This window comes from Corvus kubaryi, unplaced genomic scaffold, assembly GCF_017639235.1.
Source record: "Corvus kubaryi isolate FWS band 111438036 unplaced genomic scaffold, C.kubaryi_AGA036_p1.0 37396, whole genome shotgun sequence".
In the NCBI taxonomy this organism is placed as follows: Eukaryota; Metazoa; Chordata; class Aves; order Passeriformes; family Corvidae; genus Corvus; species Corvus kubaryi.
Window position 1 is genome coordinate 31,647,418 of NW_024581135.1, and position 17,886 is coordinate 31,665,303.

At 38.8% G+C, this 17,886-nt stretch overlaps 1 protein-coding gene across 1 annotated transcript in view; it reads left to right on the plus strand.

Moving 5' to 3' along the window:
- Positions 1–17,886, plus strand: part of CALCRL (calcitonin receptor like receptor) — a 63,863-nt gene that overhangs the window by 12,490 nt on the left and 33,487 nt on the right. The window lies entirely within an intron of this gene.

Here is a 17,886-nt window from a genome sequence, read left to right on the forward strand (position 1 = left end):
AAGTTCATACGTCTCTGCAGTTCCTACTCTTTTGCTGGAGTTGGAATCCAAGTACAAAACTGCTATGGAAAAAGGCTGCTCTTGCATTTTTCCTGGCAGACTTAAAACCTGGGAGTATCTAAAATGTCATCAGAAAGCCTGTTCTCATGAGAGTCCTGTCCAGATTTCCAACAAATCTGGAACATTATCCAAGGAAGTGTAGAAACCTACACAATCACACAATTACAGCAGAGCTCGTGGTTGAGTTTCTTTGATGTGGCATGGCTCTGTTGGGTAATATGGTTTTGTTGGTTTTCTTGCTTGGCTCTCGGGTTGAATTTTTTTTTTTTTTTGGTTGCTGTTCTTCCTTTGTCACTTGATATAAAAAGACTTTTGTGTAATTTTAGCTTCTTTCTTTGTCCCCTTTCCTTGTTAATATTTTTTCTTTAATTCAGATTGATCATTTTCCATTCTCTTAGGAATGTGTCATCTTTTTATGAACAAGAGTCTCTTAAATTGGAGGGTGATGAGAGTTTTGCTGAATGAACTGTAGGACCAGTTCATACTAATTTTCTAATTAGAACTGGATCGCTAATGAAGATTAACTCAAATTAGTGAGTAGATGTTATTAAATAAAATGGGGTTTATTAGCTTAGTTTCAGGTAGATTTAATACCGAGTTTTATGCTATTGGTATATCAAATTGTCCTTGTCCACAAATCTTTTCTATATGTAAATATTAAGTAGCTTGACACGGTCCACTCCTTTGTTCCAATATTGCTCAAGATGTGCAATGCATGCAAAACTAATTCTGGAGAAGCTCTGCATGAGTGCAGTGAGCACCATGAGCAAAACAGCTTGTTTGCTGGGCAAGGTGAAGCAATTGTCAGTGCTGTGGTGTGCTCGTGCTCATCAGTAATTAATTCCATGGCCTGAGCAAGAGCGCTCCAAGACCATGTTATCATTCCAGCACAGTCCTGCCAAGCAGCTGGTGCTGCTCCTTGTTTTTGTTTTTTTTTTTCTCAGGGAAGTAGGACTGAGCTCACTGGAAATGTTTCTCCCCTTCCACTGATGTAAATCAGTAAACATAATCATTCAAAGAAAAACACTTTTACCACCCATTACCTGTATGGACAAATACGTGTTTTCCAGTGGTGACTCCAATTTATGGTTCCTGTGTCCAATAACAGGTAAACTAATAAGATATGTGTGGTTTAAATTTTATTTATTTATTAGCATCCATACTCTCCTTAAATGAAGTTTGATAATCTGATAAGTTTAAATTAGTTAGCCTTTTAGGAGAAAAAGCTTTCTGTGATGAATGTGAGGGGTAAAACCATTGGTCAGCATAACTTGTGGCTACAGGATGGTTTAGGGTGCTCTTTCAGAATTTATCATTATTTACTTACAGGTGTTTTCTGGGGAAAAAATGTATTTTTCTAACACCTACATACTGTCACAGCTGCTCATGAAGAAATGTTAGTAAGATTCCTACATTAGGTGAGAGACACGAAAATATATTCACTCTGAGGGCGAAAATCCAGGTCTTGGTAGACTGTTAAGTGTTTTTGCACTGAGACCTGTACTAGCATCTTTTTATCAGCCTTAATTCAGCAAATATTAGTAAACGTAGTTTCCAAATTGCTCTTTCTAGATAAATTATTGTGCTTTTGTGCACTCTATTCATAACGTGGAGGGGCTCGGAAGAAAATTAAATATATGGAAGTCTATATGGCTTATCCAACGATGCACCTTCTTATTTGAGGAACTGAATTTGTTCATCAACTCCCAGTCTTTGGGCATCAGCCTCAGCACTGTCTCACCCCAACTACTATAAATTTGTACAGAATTTTTATGTCCTAGTGTGCAGATCTGCGACAGTAGAAACAAGACATGGAAACCGTGTGTCTCCAAAAATAAGTCAGGTCAGAGAGGACTTGCTCCTAATAATCTGTTCTCAAGTCAAAGATGGTTTGCTACATACTTGTATTTGCTGATAAACTGGATTTTGTTTTCCTTTGCTCCTAATTTGTGAGTTGGCTCCTGAGCACTGCACCTGAGTAAGTAGCTTAGCTTTTACAAATTTTAAGTGTTTATTAGGTAACTTTTATAAGGACCAGAAATTTTCAGGGTTTGATGGTTCCAAGGGGTTTATATATGATCATACTGTATGTTCACACTGTGTCCTGTACATATTTGTACCTTGCAGCTGTAGCTTGAGAATGTTGTAAAACTGGCAAATGTGCCAAATCTCAAATGAACTGAAGAAAATGTGCAAGTTTGTTTCCAGATACTGGGATTGAGCTCTCTTTTCCCCACTGTCACCTTCTCTCCCATCCTGATGATTTTTTTTTCTTAAGTTTTTTTGTCTCCACAACAAATTGCTCATAAGACCAATTAATGTTATGGAAGCAGATGTTTTTGATTTCTTAGCAGTTTTTTTCAGGGATCAGAATATTTCAGGGGTCAGGATATTATATTTTTGTAATGCAATTCATGCTTTTCATTTATTTTAGAATACTTAATGCTGTTTCACAGGTGTAATTGAATTGGAACCTTTATACTCAGAACATAAGATTTCCTATCTTGGATCAGATATAGGCCACTGAGCTTTAGTATCGTCTGTTTGATTTCTATATATACCCTGTGCATGGTGCTTCCTGAAATGAGAAAAAAAAAATAAAGTATGTATCACCTTAAGAAACTGAATTTATTTTTTCAATTACTTGGCTACAGAAAAAATAATTTCTCCTTGATAGTCTTGGGAAATACTTAGTACTCTGAGACTCACATATCTTTAGCTAACTACACATTTAGCTAACAAAAATAGTGTAATATTATCCAGACTTGACAGAAAGGAGTTGAATGAAAAATCTTTAGTGTTTGTGAAAGCTATATTCTGCACTATATAAAGTAACACAGTATTTTTATAATTATCAGCCATTAATTGTGTTGACTTCCTTCTTCTCCTAGAATTAGCACAGAAAGGAAGGCACACTTGTGTTTTGTTTAAAACCGTGATCAACAACAACTCCCTAACTTTCTTTTTTACTTTACTAATACTCGTAGCTCATACATGGTATTTGTCAGACAAAATTCACATTTGCCCTCTAAGCATTTGCTAAGAGTACAACTTTGCTTCTCCAGGAATGGTGATGAACTGTGCACAAAGACCATTTGAACATCTGGATTATTGAGGGCAGGATCAATACTCACCACTTACTTGAACCTTGGTCCTTCCTACATCAACAAGAAATTCAATTAATAATGTGAACATCAAGCATTCTGCATGTTAATAATTTAGTTACATTTCAATGGCTGTGTTTTGGCTTGTGATAGTGTAAGGGCCAATGAGGTATGGAAAGAATAAATGAAATATAATCACAGTTTCTGTAATGAAGAAGCTTCTCAGGGAAGAGCCATGATCACACTCAGGTTTCTCCTGGGCAGGGAGAGCTGACAAGACAGGAGGCACTTAAGGGGAGTAACCCTGCAGAAATGACATGGAGCAGTCAGTTCCCAAGGTACCATCAAGCTGTAAGAAGAAACACGGGGAGGGTGATAAATGTGTGAAGACTCACATTTGTAGTTGTCTCAACAAGTCTGTCTCTGCAGTTAAATTTTAAGACCCCAATTCAAGTTAACTGCCAGTTGTAACAAAAAATGAGAGAACTTAGAGATTTTCACAGTTTTAAACAGTTCATACCTCTTTGACTGTTGCATGGGACATAAATTGTCTTAGGATTGTAAAGATTTGCCTTTAGAAATTGTAAAGTTGTATAATTTAGACAGTTCTGCTTTCTTATTTTTATGCGCTTTAGTACAGGTAAGAAGTAATGTGCAATAATGTAAAAGTTATTGAAGCATTTCATCCCTTGGACATAAGTGCAGCTAATTCTGAAATCCACAGCTCAGATGCTGGCTTTCTGCAATAATTCCTCAGTTACCCCTCTGGGGCATAGATCCAGCTAGGACAAGGAATGCTAACAAACCTTAGGATGTAGCAGCAAGTACATCATAACCGCTTTTGCCAAGAAACTAATCCAATCCCAGAGTGATCATCTCCACCTATGTCACAGTCCTGCAGGAGAGAGGATGTTGCTGACAGAAGTGCATCTGAGCTATTTTACAGTAGAAAACAGTGGGAGATACATAGGTTTTCAATGAGAATTTAATACAAACTGGGTGGGGGTTTTGTCTTGTTTGAATTTTGGTTTGGGTTTGGATTTTTTTTTTTTTTTTGCCTTGAAGCTTAGAACAGGTTTTCATAAAGAAAATTTCAAGTTACACTGGTCAGAGGTGAAATACGAATGAAAGTGAAGTTAGAAGTAGACTTTCCACAGCCTAAATTGTGAAAATTGTTTTTTGCAATAAATATAATTACACAGTGTACCTTTCAAAGCTCACTACCTGAATATATTGAGAAATAAAAAGCAATTAAAAGTCATAGTTTGACTTTTATACAGTAGGAACCTATTGCTTAAAGTGTAGTATCTTTCATAAGTTGAACATTTTTAATAGCTAAAATGGAATTATAAGGAGGCTCCGTAAGCACACAGGGCGGTAGTGAGTGATGTTCCTAACGCAATCCGCACAGTTTTGGCTGTTGGAAGCTGCATTGTTAGGCTGCTGGCTGGAACTCAGGATATCCCTTACTGCTTTCACAAAAATCTCTTGGGCCCTTAATTTCCAGCTGAACAGTCACCAAAGGTCCATGGAAGAGACCTTGAGCAAAACTTAGACCTAACAGAGCAATGCAGATGCACTTTATTTATTTATTTTTAGTGCATGTTCTGTTTGGGCTTTTCAGCTCTTACAGATGTGGTGCAAGTATTTGAGAGAACTTCCTAATTGTTCAAGGGACTATCTAGATTCACAGCCTGGTCTTATTTCAGTGCAAAATAGCATTTCTCCTTGAATATATAAATCTCTTTGTCAAATATTGTCTCTACAAAGATACATTTCTTTTGAGCTCCTCTGGGAAGCAGAGAAGGGTGCTTGTGTATTGCTTTTGTAGGATTATACCTTCAGAGCTGTTTGGCAAAGCTCATCAGTGTCAACTAAAGCCTCAGAAATCTGAGAGAAATATCACTCTCTGTTTTATAAGTTCAACAGAGAGTGATATTTAAGTAAAAATGATCTTTGATGGGAAAGAATACCACCCTTTCCTCTACCTCCTCTCTGTACTTCAAGATCACTTGAATCTTTTGGTCCCTTAAACCCTGGGAGGAGCCATTTCCTGCAAAAAGGGCTGTGTAAACAGGACGGATTAAGGGCAGCCTACAGTGCTCATCTGTCCTGGTGACTGGGACACTGCAGTCACTGGAAAACTGCTCAAGTCATGTTTGCCACGTTCCGGATGCTGACAGCCCTGCTGAGGTGAGGTGTCAGCTCTGCGCTGGGATCTCACCCAAAATTTTCATAGTGCTCTTCTGGCTCTTGTCGGGGTTTCTCTAAAAGTTGTACTTAGCAACGTGCCCTTTATTTTCAGTCTTTGGAAGGTGGCCCAGTGTGTGCGACCCTCTTTTCACAGGACCTTTGTTTCTGAGTTGTTTGATTCTGCTCTGGGCATGGTGTGACTCAGGGACTTCAGTGAAACTGAACAGAACGCACACATGCTGTGTGGTTTTTTATTCTTCATCAAATTTTAATTTTTTGGGGGGGCAGGGGAGTTGGTTTGGAGGGGCTTTTTATTATTACTATTATTATTATTATTATTATTATTATTATTATTATTCCTGTTCCTTCAGCTCAGCCCTTTATTGGGAAGCCACTAATAGGGGAAGGGTTTGTTCGTGTTTGGGGTGGGATGGGATGACATGACCTGGCACTCAGGCACCTGCTGCTTACTGGGAAGCCCAATAGGCCTGGCTCAGTCCATCCAGGATACAGCAGATCCATCGGGGCCAAGTTTGGCAGGTGTCTCTTACACCCTCAGGGCATCTCAGAGGGCACTGGGAGCTCTGTGAGAGCCAGGGAATTTAGCCTTTGGTCTTGATCGATCTCCTGACCCACACAGGTGAGGAGCAGCATTGGCAGGATGCAAGATGTGTGCATTTACAGCTGAGTGCAACCGTGGTCTAAATGCAGGCACTACTAGGGGCTGATTACCCCACCAGCAGTTTGGAGAAATAGCAAAATAAGATTTATTTCTAATGGTTTTGTGCTTTCTGCAGTATTCATATGTGTTGTTCACCTTTGCTATTGTAAAAGTTCAATTAAAAATAAGAAGGACGATCTTGATTATCTAGGCAGGTCCATTTCCACTGCACCTGTTGTGGGTGTCCCTGGGGTATTTTTTGGAGAGCAAAATAGGTGATGGTGCTGGTACTTAAAAAACTCGAGTTAGCTTCTGAAGTTAACACGTATTCAGTTCCTTTGTTTGTTTGGAGTGCAGAGAATTGAGAATTCCTTGGTGTGCTTTGACCACTGTGAATAAATTTCCCCAACTAAAAGGACTGTAGAGTTGTTCAAAATCACTTTTAGTTTGAATGCTTCAAAATCTAAATGATGGATTGACTCTTATGTCTGCAGATTTTTAAATTGATCCTCGGTAATGATAATTATCAGGTACTGGATTTTGAATGTGCTGCGGTGTTAAATGGATATTGTGCATGCTATTTTAACATAAGTTGTATTCTACATTGTAGTATTTTTCACATTTTTGTCTACGAATACATTCTCTGACCAATAATTTTCTCATGGTTCCTGTCTTTTCTTAACATTCTTGTCCTCTGTCAGGATGGCTTGCTTAAGAGCTGTGATTCCTTTGTGATTATGTGTAAAAGAGATTTCTAATTCCTCTTAGGTCTTTATGGGAGTACTGAAGGAATCAGGAAAATCTAGTGTGACTGTTTAGTAGATTACTAGAGTCAGATGTTTCAGTCACCTTTATCAATGCCTGTCTGTTTTAGGTGACTGTTACTTAGCTGGGATGTAGCACTTGATTTTCATTACCCCAAGTAGGTAATCTGCAGTTTCCAGTTGTGAATTGCAGGTAGAACCTGATGAGAAGCTGTGTCAGTTTGGTTATTGGGGCAGAGCATATAAGTCATTATTGAGGTAGCTGAAAAAACTGACATCCACAATGCTGCTAAATGCAATTCAGTCTGTGGGGTGAGTGCTTGAAATGGGTAGCAAGAGATTAGAAGGGGATAGAGCTGGAGGCAGGAGGTCACTTCAGGTAATGGTTCCTTCTCTCCATGGGAAGAGTCTCCCATGTTTCTAAGGAGCAAAGAGAATATTCAGGTACATTGTCTCACTCAAGTAACTCTTAACACTGGGAATTCCTTGTGGGAGATGTTCATTTAAACTCAGGTGTCCCTAGTGAGAGACATTAATATCCAAGCCAAGCCTGAGAAGGGATTTTTGTCCTGAGAACATCTCAGAGATACATAAGTGCAACTCCAGGTGAAAGACTGGTGTAGATGATAAATGACTGATAACTTATTAGGGGAAATATTGGTTTATATTTTCCTGACTTTTCATTTGTCTGGGTTTTCTCTTACTTGACCCAAGGAATTTTACTCTCTATTTCCAGTACTTCTGATGACAATCCCAACAGAAATGAATGGTAAATCCATTGCTAATTGTTGAATGGATATTTAAACCTCAGTTGTAACACAACATGCAACGTAGTGGTGGGCAAATCTCTTAAATTCCGTTTTTTTTCCTCTGGCACATTAAGGGTTTTATTGCTTATGGCCTTCAAAAATTGTCTGTTAGTTTAGGCTTCTCAAAACCTGTAAATCCAAGTGGACTGATCCTAAACACTGCACTTTCTCACTGGTATTCACTCCTACAGAGAAGGAAAATTATATCTGTATTAGAAGCTGAAATTTATTTATATTCCACAGACTGTCTGTCAGACATGAAGCTGGTTAAAATAGCTCCCACAATAGATGTCTGTAAGAGCTACACACAGCTTAAGAATTCTTTCACAAAGCCCTTACTGAATATATCAACTGACTCTCAACTCTTTGATCCAGGATCAGTTTTTTTTAATTTTTTTGCTCCTGTCTTCCCTTTATATTCTTTTTTGGTGCTTCTCTATGACCTTAAAGGAAAAACTACATCGAAGGGCTATTTTTTATGATTTTCTTGCTAGAACTGAAACCATTTTCTTCACAGGGTAATGATTCTACATTTGGTAGCATTATATATTTTCAGTAGCTGACTTGGGTCCCACCATTGGATTAGACTGAACTTCCCATCAGTTTGGTAGTCTGATTTTCAACAGATGCTTTAGGGTCATATTTCTTGTAATGTCTGACCCTCAGAGATCACCAGCCAAGTAAGGTTCAGAGTTCAGATCTCTGGGTGATGGCCACTTCAGATTTCAAGTTCTCTGTTCCTTAAAAACGCTCATCAAAAGTTTCTTTCTGTTCTCCAGAGCTTTGTAAAGTGGTGTAATGAAGCAACCTGAGGATCAATAATGACTTCAAAGATAGAAGTTGTCTGGTGGCAATAACATGAGAGTGGATTTACTTGTCCCTGTGGTTGCAAATGAAGCTTTCTGATCTCTCAACATCTTACTGAATTAATATTTGGGAAATTATGTCTTTTAGAGTAGAAAACCCAAATACATGTAAAGTGGTCAGTGTCCCTCCTGATCAGGGTCTGTATCTAATCTGTTCTATGCTTGGTTTAGACAAAGCTGAAAGTACTTTGCTTCCTAGTCTATAAAACACTTATGTGATATCTAGAATAACTAATGCCATCAGTAAAATGCCACCAGTACAGAAGTGTTTAGCACTGCACATTCAGTAAAGGCTTGGGATACCACAAGAAAACACGAAGAATAAAAATGATTTTGAGATCCCTGATCTTGATTTTGAGTATGCTATACTCATCATTGAGCAGTAATAAAGTAGGCTTGTGCAGTACTTGGTTTCTAATACTCTCTTGATAAAACGAAATACATTTACTATTCGGGGAGGAAACCAACCAGGCTTTATTCCTGTAAATTTTTATTTCTTTTGGAATCCTGGAGGAGTTATGGCAATGAGAAGTTACCTCATGAAATGTTACCTGTTCTTTGTGTGTAGGCCTGTATCAATTGCTAGGCATTTTTTTTTTTTTTGGTAGAATCACTTTCAGAGTCACTAAGGCATGTACCTGTTACAGAATTCACCTGCCAGCAAGACTTGCATCCAGTTAACATTTAGTACAGAAATCCTGTGTCTGTTACCTTAATAGCTCCTTTGGAAAAACACAGTTCTTACGGCTTCAGAAGAGAACACAATCCTCTCTCCAGCATATATGCTGATTAATTCAGAATATCTCATTCACTACCTGCTTGTTTCAGCAAATATCCTGCTCCATCAACAGCAGGAGGAAGCCTATGCAGGAGAAATCTGGATTTCACCAAAGGAAGCTTGGCATAAGCTACCATGATAGAAATAAATGCAGGAGGTTTTTTATTTGCGTCCGAATGGTTCTCTCGCATGGAGTCACTTGGGTGATGTTGTTTCCGTTGGCTCCAGCAATGTCAAGGCCATTGATGATGAAAGTTCTGTACTGTTTTTCCCCATTGCTTGGAAAATTGTCTCTCCCTCCTCCCTCCCCCCCCCAGCCAAATCTCTGCCAAGCAGGCAGCTGTGAACAAAATTTCTCAGCAAGATGGATTTGAATTTTCACATGCTCTGTGGAACAGGATGCACAAGTACAGCTTTGAGAGGGTAACAGCTGAGGGGTGCAAGTCCAGACTCTTTGCAGGTGCATGAAATGGGATGAGCCTTTTAAGATGTCTTATTAAGTTAAAGAGTACAGGAAAAAAAAATAAAAATGCATGCAAAGTACATTTCTTAGTGGGTTTTAGTAGCTCAGTCTGAAGGAAGTAATGCCTGCAAGTTTGATGTCCACCCTGTGTATTAAAGCCAAATTCTAATGCACTTGTAGCTGAGACACTAACCGAACAAGGGCAGCATCTGGTCTGTAGAAATACAATTCAAATGATTATTTTTTAACTTAATTTGGGTAGAAATCCTTATAAAAGCTTCCCATCAAATTCCATGCGTTTTGTTTCTGCCAAGGGCTTTTTTCTGGAGTGTGAAAGCAGACTGAGACTTCTGTGAGGTTTATTTTTCTCAAGGAAAATAAATGCAGGATGTGAGTATGCAGAAAATATGGGCACCTATATTAAAGCCATATAATATTTTCCATGCTTGCAGTGGAAATTTTCATCTGCTTGCAATTTTGACAAGCTTTAAACTGAGATTTTCCATTACATTTCCCGCCTTTATGTTATTGTTAATATTACACCTGGAGGGAAGATAATGTGCTTGAATGTATAAATAATGTGCAAATAAAATTTATATGCAGTTCATGACCAGAATAGCTGTGTTCAATGCATGTTCCTCTGCTGTAGCTATAGTGCTTGTAATGTTTTATTACATTTGATATGTAATATTTCATCTTCATGAAGTATCTTGTCCAAGTGAGACTCCAGTTTTTAAAGAAGAGATTTTTGTGTCCAACTTATGTAATATTTTTAATGTTCATAGTATTTTATTTTGGTTTTCATTCAGGTAAGGGAGGGCAGAATACTGCAAAGGGATATGGAAAAGTCTGTTTGTAATTAAAGGAACACTAATTGGGCTTTAGGGACTGTGTGTAAGATACTCTGGTCTTTCCCACGGCCACACCCTGAGCATATGATCTTCAACTGAATTCATGGAAACATTCACACTGCTTCCTACAGATTGCAGCTGGCACTGTCTGTAAAATCTCTGCCTCACAAAGGGCAGAGGGGTTTATGTGATAATGTGCAATGCTGGGTTTCATTCTGCTGCAGTGTTACTATACAGCTCTGTGCAGCAGACAGAATGTGTTGTGAGAAGACCGAAATACACAATGCCAATGTGCAGAAATGCCGGCTGTGGCATTGCTGGTGTGGCAGGGCCGGCCCTGTGGGCCCTGCTCTGAGGATGGGAACGAGTGCCGTGCTGACCCTCAGATGTGTGTGCAGCTTTCAGACCGCGTGCCAGCCAAATTGTCAGCTCTCCCACCAGCTACTCTTGCTATTTCAAACTTCTCACGTCTTTCCCAGCAGCAGAAGCTCTGCAAGTAGAATTTTTTCAGTGGCACAGAGTCACTTCTCTGTTAACAGCATGAAAATGTAATAGGGTGTCAACTGAAGTATAAGGCCAGCTAGACTTGTGCCTGTCCAGTTTTCAGCAGTTCTTACTCTCTAGTATTTCAAAATGTGAATTAAGACTTCAAGAAGCAATTAGTGGATAAATTTGAAAATTAGAAAAGGCTTAGCTTCTTACTTTCAGATAAGGATTATATACAACTTCAGGTGGAAGAAATTTTACCTAAGTGGTATTTCAGAAAAGATACAGAACTGTATTATTTCAGTTAGTGCTAAAGAGTTCTACTTAGATACTCTTATTCAGACTAAAAGACTGAGCTCATGTAAAAAAGAAATTACTCTTTTAAAAGTAAGTGTACATTGACAATGATAGTTCATAAAGACCAACACTCAAATGTGTTCTAGATGGTTGAAAATGGCCTTGCCTGTCCAAACAGTGCTAAGTGCCCTATGGAGGATTGTATGTACAAAACAAGTTGAGACTAATGTTTATGTGGATGCCTGTTGTTTTGTGCCCTCTGTGTCCAGATCAGAATGAAGAATGCCTCAGGCAAATACTGAGAGGCATTACTGCAGTCACTGGGTAGCAGTTTGCCTCTGTTTCAAGGATCTCATTTTGTTAAGCTGGTTAGTTAATTGCTTTGATCCTGTCACTGACTTTTAAACTGACAATATCTCTAGCAAAGCGTTTCTTTCTCCTGGATGTTTCAGCCTGTGTCAGAGTTTTGCTTATGTCGATATTCCTGTGGGTGTGGCAGGGTGTGGATGAAGCTGACTATAATTTCCATTTAGAAGACTATTAATGATGGGTAATACTTTGCTCAGTTTGTCAAAATGTTAACTCAAATTGACAGAAAATAATGTTAATGCAAAGTATCATTGGTTTTAGCAATATCTTGGTATATATCATCTGAAGGAAATGTGGGCAGAGGATAGGAAAACCCTCTATCACTCTGCCTACTTTATGGCTACCTTAAGATGATTTCTGCAGCTAGTCTGTGAGGAGAAAGAGAGAGATGTCTCCCTTTATATGTCATAAAGAGGCAAGCTCTTGTTATAAATGTAAAGAGAAAATCTTTGAGGTTGTTGTGTTCTTAGTCTGTCCTTTGAGTGCATCCTTTATTTTCTTCCATGAGAAGTCATTCCCAAGCCTTTGCCCTTCTCTCCTGTTCTGAGTACAGGCCCCGTGTCTGTGTGGGCCTCGACATGTGCATATACCAATATGCAGGTATGGACTTGAAAAATATATGGAAGGTAATTTGCTTCCATACTGTTGAGATTAACTACCTCTGGTTTAACTTTCTTGAGTCCCACGGACTTCTTTACAGTCAGCATACCCTGTGTGAGCCCAACTTAAATCATTTGCTGTTAAAGTGCTGTTTTAGTAATGCAACAGATGGAAAAACATGGAAAAGATGGGGAATAGCTGTAGCTAATTAAAGCAAAGGAGACAAGCTGCAGTCCACTAGAATTCAAAAGGTTGGTTTTGGCTGCTGCTTGTTCTTGGCTTTTCTACAGAATGGATTAGTAGTTTTGATAATTTAGCACAGTATAACAAGTATTGTCTAATATTCAAAGGGTGAAATAGTCCAGAGCTTGCACTTTTGACTTTTGGCATATGAAATTTTAAATTTCATTAAATTTAAGAGGAAATGTTCTGAACTGTGGTGACTTAGGTTGACCTGGTAAAGGCTTTGAAGTAGCTGGTGGTTTGGTTTGTTTTAAATAAATATACAAAGCTGAATTTTTCTAAAGCTGCCTTAAATTTACCTGAAGTATTTTGGACTAGTGAATGCATCAGAAATGTCTCATGAGAGAAGATGTTAATACTTGGCATGAACTTTGCAATTGAAATTTCATCTTTAGCCAGACTAAAATCATTGCCAGTGAAAGCTGCCTTGGGGATATTTTAGTCCTCTGTACTGCGTTTTGGGTTTTTGTTTGGTTGTTGTTGTTTGGGGTCTTTTTAAGTAAAAGAAAGAAATGCAACACAAAATCAGAAGACTACCGTGCTTCTGACATTTCCAAGAAGAGTTTTTCTCTACACTTTGTTCATCAGTTCTGTTCAAGTCATTGACCAAAGGTGAACCCAAAGTTGGGACACCGGTTCTGATGCAGTGGCTACACCAGCACTTTGTTTATCCTGGCAAAAGCAGTTCCCTTTCCTGGCCACCTGCTCCCTCCCCATCCTGCTCTGAGCTGCTGCTATGCCATGGTCCACCTGAAAATTAACAATTTCATTTAAAAAATCATATTTTGAAACTTTATTGCTTTATTTATAACTGAATGAGAATATTTTTGTGTATAAATATTCACACTTCTAAATGTGAACCTAAAGGAAACTGATGTAAAACCTGTAAGTTTCATAGGATATGCTCAGCTGCCAAACTGGGCTGGGGCCAATGAGGAAAAGCCTGAGTGGTAAACTCTCAAAAAAACAAAAGTCCTGGTACATTTTGCTTAACCAATTTTCCCATTCCCATTGCCTTGTTCTGACCTTGAGAGAAGTCTTTGAACTGTGGAAATACTGTTCTTGTAAAATTAGCATGTGTCAATGAAGAAATAACAAAAAACTTTTAAAACTCAGCCAGTTGAGAAAATTACTTCATGCCGTAAACATTTTCACAAAGAAACCTTTGGATCTCTTTTGGGTCATTATTTGCTAAACAGCATCAAACGGAGTCATTCAAATAAAAAAACACTGCCTGAAAGGGGCACACAGAGCAGCAGGACACTCTGCAGCTTTTAAACAGCAGTGGCTGGGAAAAAATCCCACTTCAGCATCTGAACAAGGGGTGTTATACAGTCTTAAGGTCTGTTTGATGAATTCATAAATTCATACTGGCTTAGCTTTAATTCGAAACAGAAATAATTTTCCTTGAAGGTGGAGAAATTTTCTTTGGAGGACTATACCATATTTTTCATATATATCATAGGATTTCTGAAGTGGAAAGGGACCATGAGGCTGATTGAGTGCATGTCTCTGCTCCTGGCAGGACTACCTAAAATTAAATCCTATGACTAAGAATATCAGTCATATATAAATGTATCTAGGGAACTATACTTATATACCTAGTAAAAATGCAGGAGCTCTCCAACTTGTTAATAGCATGAAATCCATGAAAAAGAATGAATGCCATGAGCTATTCCCTTTTATTGAAAACAGTGTGTTAACTGGAACATCCTTGCCACATCACCACAGTTGTTTTGGAAGAAGTAAAATTTCAGGAAAGTTTATTGGATATATTTCAACCCGTTTTTTAAATTACTATAACTGGAATATAATACAGTTTAAAAAAAAAAAAAATAAAAAGGGAAGTACCAGACCTGAATCATCTTGATCCATCAGCTGTTGGAATTTAATCATTCATTAGTCTGCCATCATCTTCATTTCTGTTAATAGTCGTTTCCAGGATGTTTGATAGTGGATTTTTACAGATAACTGTTCAGCAGAGCAGAGCAGCCTCCCTTCAAAGTGGCTTTGTGCTTGAGTGATTGCTATGGAATTTCAGTGCCATGGATTACAGAACTTTGAACTGAACTTCGTGAGTTATGCCTAGGAGCAAAGGTAGCTATGCTGATGGATTTTAGGCATCACGATACAGTTGGGTTAGGGCTATGGGGTGAAAAGGGTTAAGTTTGTAAAATAAGCATAACAGCATGCTTACACAATAGTAGTCAAATAGCACTGACTGGAAACTGTGGAGGCATTAAGAACTATAAACTGTCGGAAATCACAATTGCATCTCTTGAAAGTAAAGCCCTAGCAGTCTCTTGGTAAAGATTTTACTTTGCCAGAATCTCTGTTGTCTTCATTTAACTAGTTCCTCAGGAGAGATTAATAATTTTACTTTGCTTTGATATTTTCAAAATTCACCTGCTGCATTTCTTTGGCACTGTTAGATAGCCTGCTGACTTGTAACTGTAACCCTCATTGAGTCCTTGCCATCCGTCCACATGGCATTGCACGATCTGTACATGTGTCTGCTTCATGTGTCCTTAAGTCAGTGGGAAGTTCGTCATATTGGACAAGGAGGGGTAGAGCCTTCATAATTTATAGGGAAAGCATGGAAAGCACAAGGGCCAAGAGATGACTTTTCAATGTAAAAGCAACAAGGAAATACTCTTACCTTTTTTATCAGTGGAAATCCTGCTTTAAAGGGCCAAAATTGGTGTGATGGACAAAACCACAAAAACTCTGCTCTGCACTCTGCTCTGTGGAGAGGAGTAATGTTGACCAAGGGCAGAAATTGCAGAATATGCATGGGTAAGAACCTTGTAGACATTCCCTCCTTCAAAGTCTTATTTGGAGAACTTTGTTGTGGTGGCATTTCTTGCTGAGTTTTGTTGGTTGGTTTGGATTTTAACTGGACCTCCATAGCCCATGTTTCTCCTCAGAATAATTTACAATATCATCCACACCTGCGAATTGAACAAAAGAAGTGTTAGAAAATAGAGGAAAACTAGCATCACTATCACTCTGTGATAGGTTCTTATAACTTTAGGTGTTATTGGAACTGGCCATGAGTGTTGCCAATTACTGCTAGTAATTTCTGTTTGGTGCAGGTGACAAAACTTATCTGAATGGTTGCCAAAAGCTATTCATGGGAAGAAGCACCCAGGAGGAATTTAATCTGTGCAATTTTATATGCAGATGGTTCTGCAATCTCTGCGAGGACTCTGGCATGCAACCAGAATGATGCAAAAACAAAAGCAAAAAGCATGCGAATAAAGAGAATACAAGATGTGAAACATCTTCATGAGCCAGTCCTAATTTCCTACTTGCACAGCCCTGTACCATGAGACCAGCACAGCACATGGCCCAGGAACTAAACAGCGAGGACTTTCTCCTACAGAGCTGAACTGCCACCTGCACAAGGAAGTTGCTGTAGAATAACTCGGGTTAAATTGAGATATGCCACTGCATTTCTTTGCTTCTGTTAATCCTCAAGACAGTAAATGCCATTGTGCCACAACTGCTTCCTAGGAGAAGCTCATGGAAGGAAAGGTGGGGAATGTTTGTGTGGCATTATTTTATTTAACTTTACTTTTAAGCTCCATAATTATTAGGAGGATGGAGTAATTCCCACACATACAGCTGTGAGCTGTTATGGGATACCATTGAGCAGTTTGTTCAAATCCTGGTAGAAGTGGTTCCCTCAGAAATAAAGGTGTATTACCCAAATAGGAAGATTTCCACACTGCCTTGCATTATTCTCTAATATAAGTGTGGAGACTTTACAGTCCATTTCCAGGACTCAGTGAATCTGGTGTGTATTATTTGGCTGGTGCTGCCCACTTGCAGAGCCCTTTTAGTCAGAGAAGTATTTCCCAGAAAATTTATGTGAGTGAAGATGCAAGTGGAGGCTCCATCTGCAATTCCATTTGAAGCTACTGGTCTTGTTGGTTTGGGGGAGTTTTTTATTAACAGTGCAATTTGAACAGCAATTCAAATTAGGGACACTTTGAAAAGTATTGGGCATTTTCCAACTTGTTGGTTTTGTCTTTATCTTGGGCTGAAACAACCAAACATTGCCTGGGGTTTTAAATACTTCAAGTTGTATGCCTCCCTCCAAAAAGAACCAGAAGTAACAAAGTGTCAAGAAGATACCCATTCTGACCCATTTTCAGTGGGAGATGAAGGTTTTACATCTGTATGCAAACATGTTTAACTTCAGTGTTACAAGGTTATAGCACGCTGCAAGGTATATCATTTACACTGCACAAGTTCTGTGGCTTTGGCTTTTTTGGCATTGGAATGGTTTTGTTGGCTTCCGGGCAAATCAAAGATTACCAATTAGTGAAAAATGTTTGGGCGTTTATGGATGGACCTGCAGTGACATAAGAAGGCTCTCCCTCCTGTCCCACTCACACAGAGTTGCATTCCCACTTGAAGTCAGATTTGAGAACTGTTTGAGGTGGAAGCTGCCTGTGTTTTTTGGTTTATACTAAATGTGGTTTTCAAGTTCAAAAAAATGATTTTTTTCTTTTTAATGACTGATTTTTTAACCCTTTTACTGAATGGTTGAAATGGGAAGTGTCTGGAGCTCAGCAAGGGTGCAAGGGTGCCGCTTATTCTTGGGAGGATGGGGGAAAGTTAAAAGTAGAAACAGCTGATGAGGCAGGATGGCTCTAGAGAAAGCGGGAGGAAGAGAAATGTGAACATCTGTTAAAGATATACCAGTGACTATTTTAGCTAAGTCCAACTTGCAGTTCCCTTTTAGTTCCTCCTTTTTCAGTAGGTGTCACTGCTATCAGTGACAAACACAGCGTAGGCCTTGGGAATATCCTTAATGGCATCTCCTTTGTTGTTGTTGTTGTTTCATTTAAGTTATCCCAGTCTTCACTAAATGCTCAAATATGCACTAGAAATAAAAATTATATTTCAGAGATCTGGAAGATCTAATTTACTGTTAAAATTCCCCATTTTTTTTCTCACTGATCTTCCCTTTTACTGGGAAAATACTTCAGCCAGGGGACTGCCAGTAGCTGTAGTGTTGTGTCTACACCACCTCAGTTTCAGTCAATACTTGCCATGTAAATCCCTGTCCTACTGGCTTTTGTGCAGATTCCCACTGTCACAGAGTGGGAGTCAAGGGATTCATTCAAGACACTCAGATTAATCTCAATCCAATATGGTTCTTTTCTCCGCCCCACAGTGGACTTGTCAGAATAGCAGAACAACTTGGGAAGCATTATTATTTAAGGAAACCTAAGAATGGGTCTCTTTTCACCACTGATTTCTTGTGTGCCTAATACCTTCAGGCTTTGAGAGGGAAAGAACTTTCTGAGAGTTAAGTTTGTATCTCATCA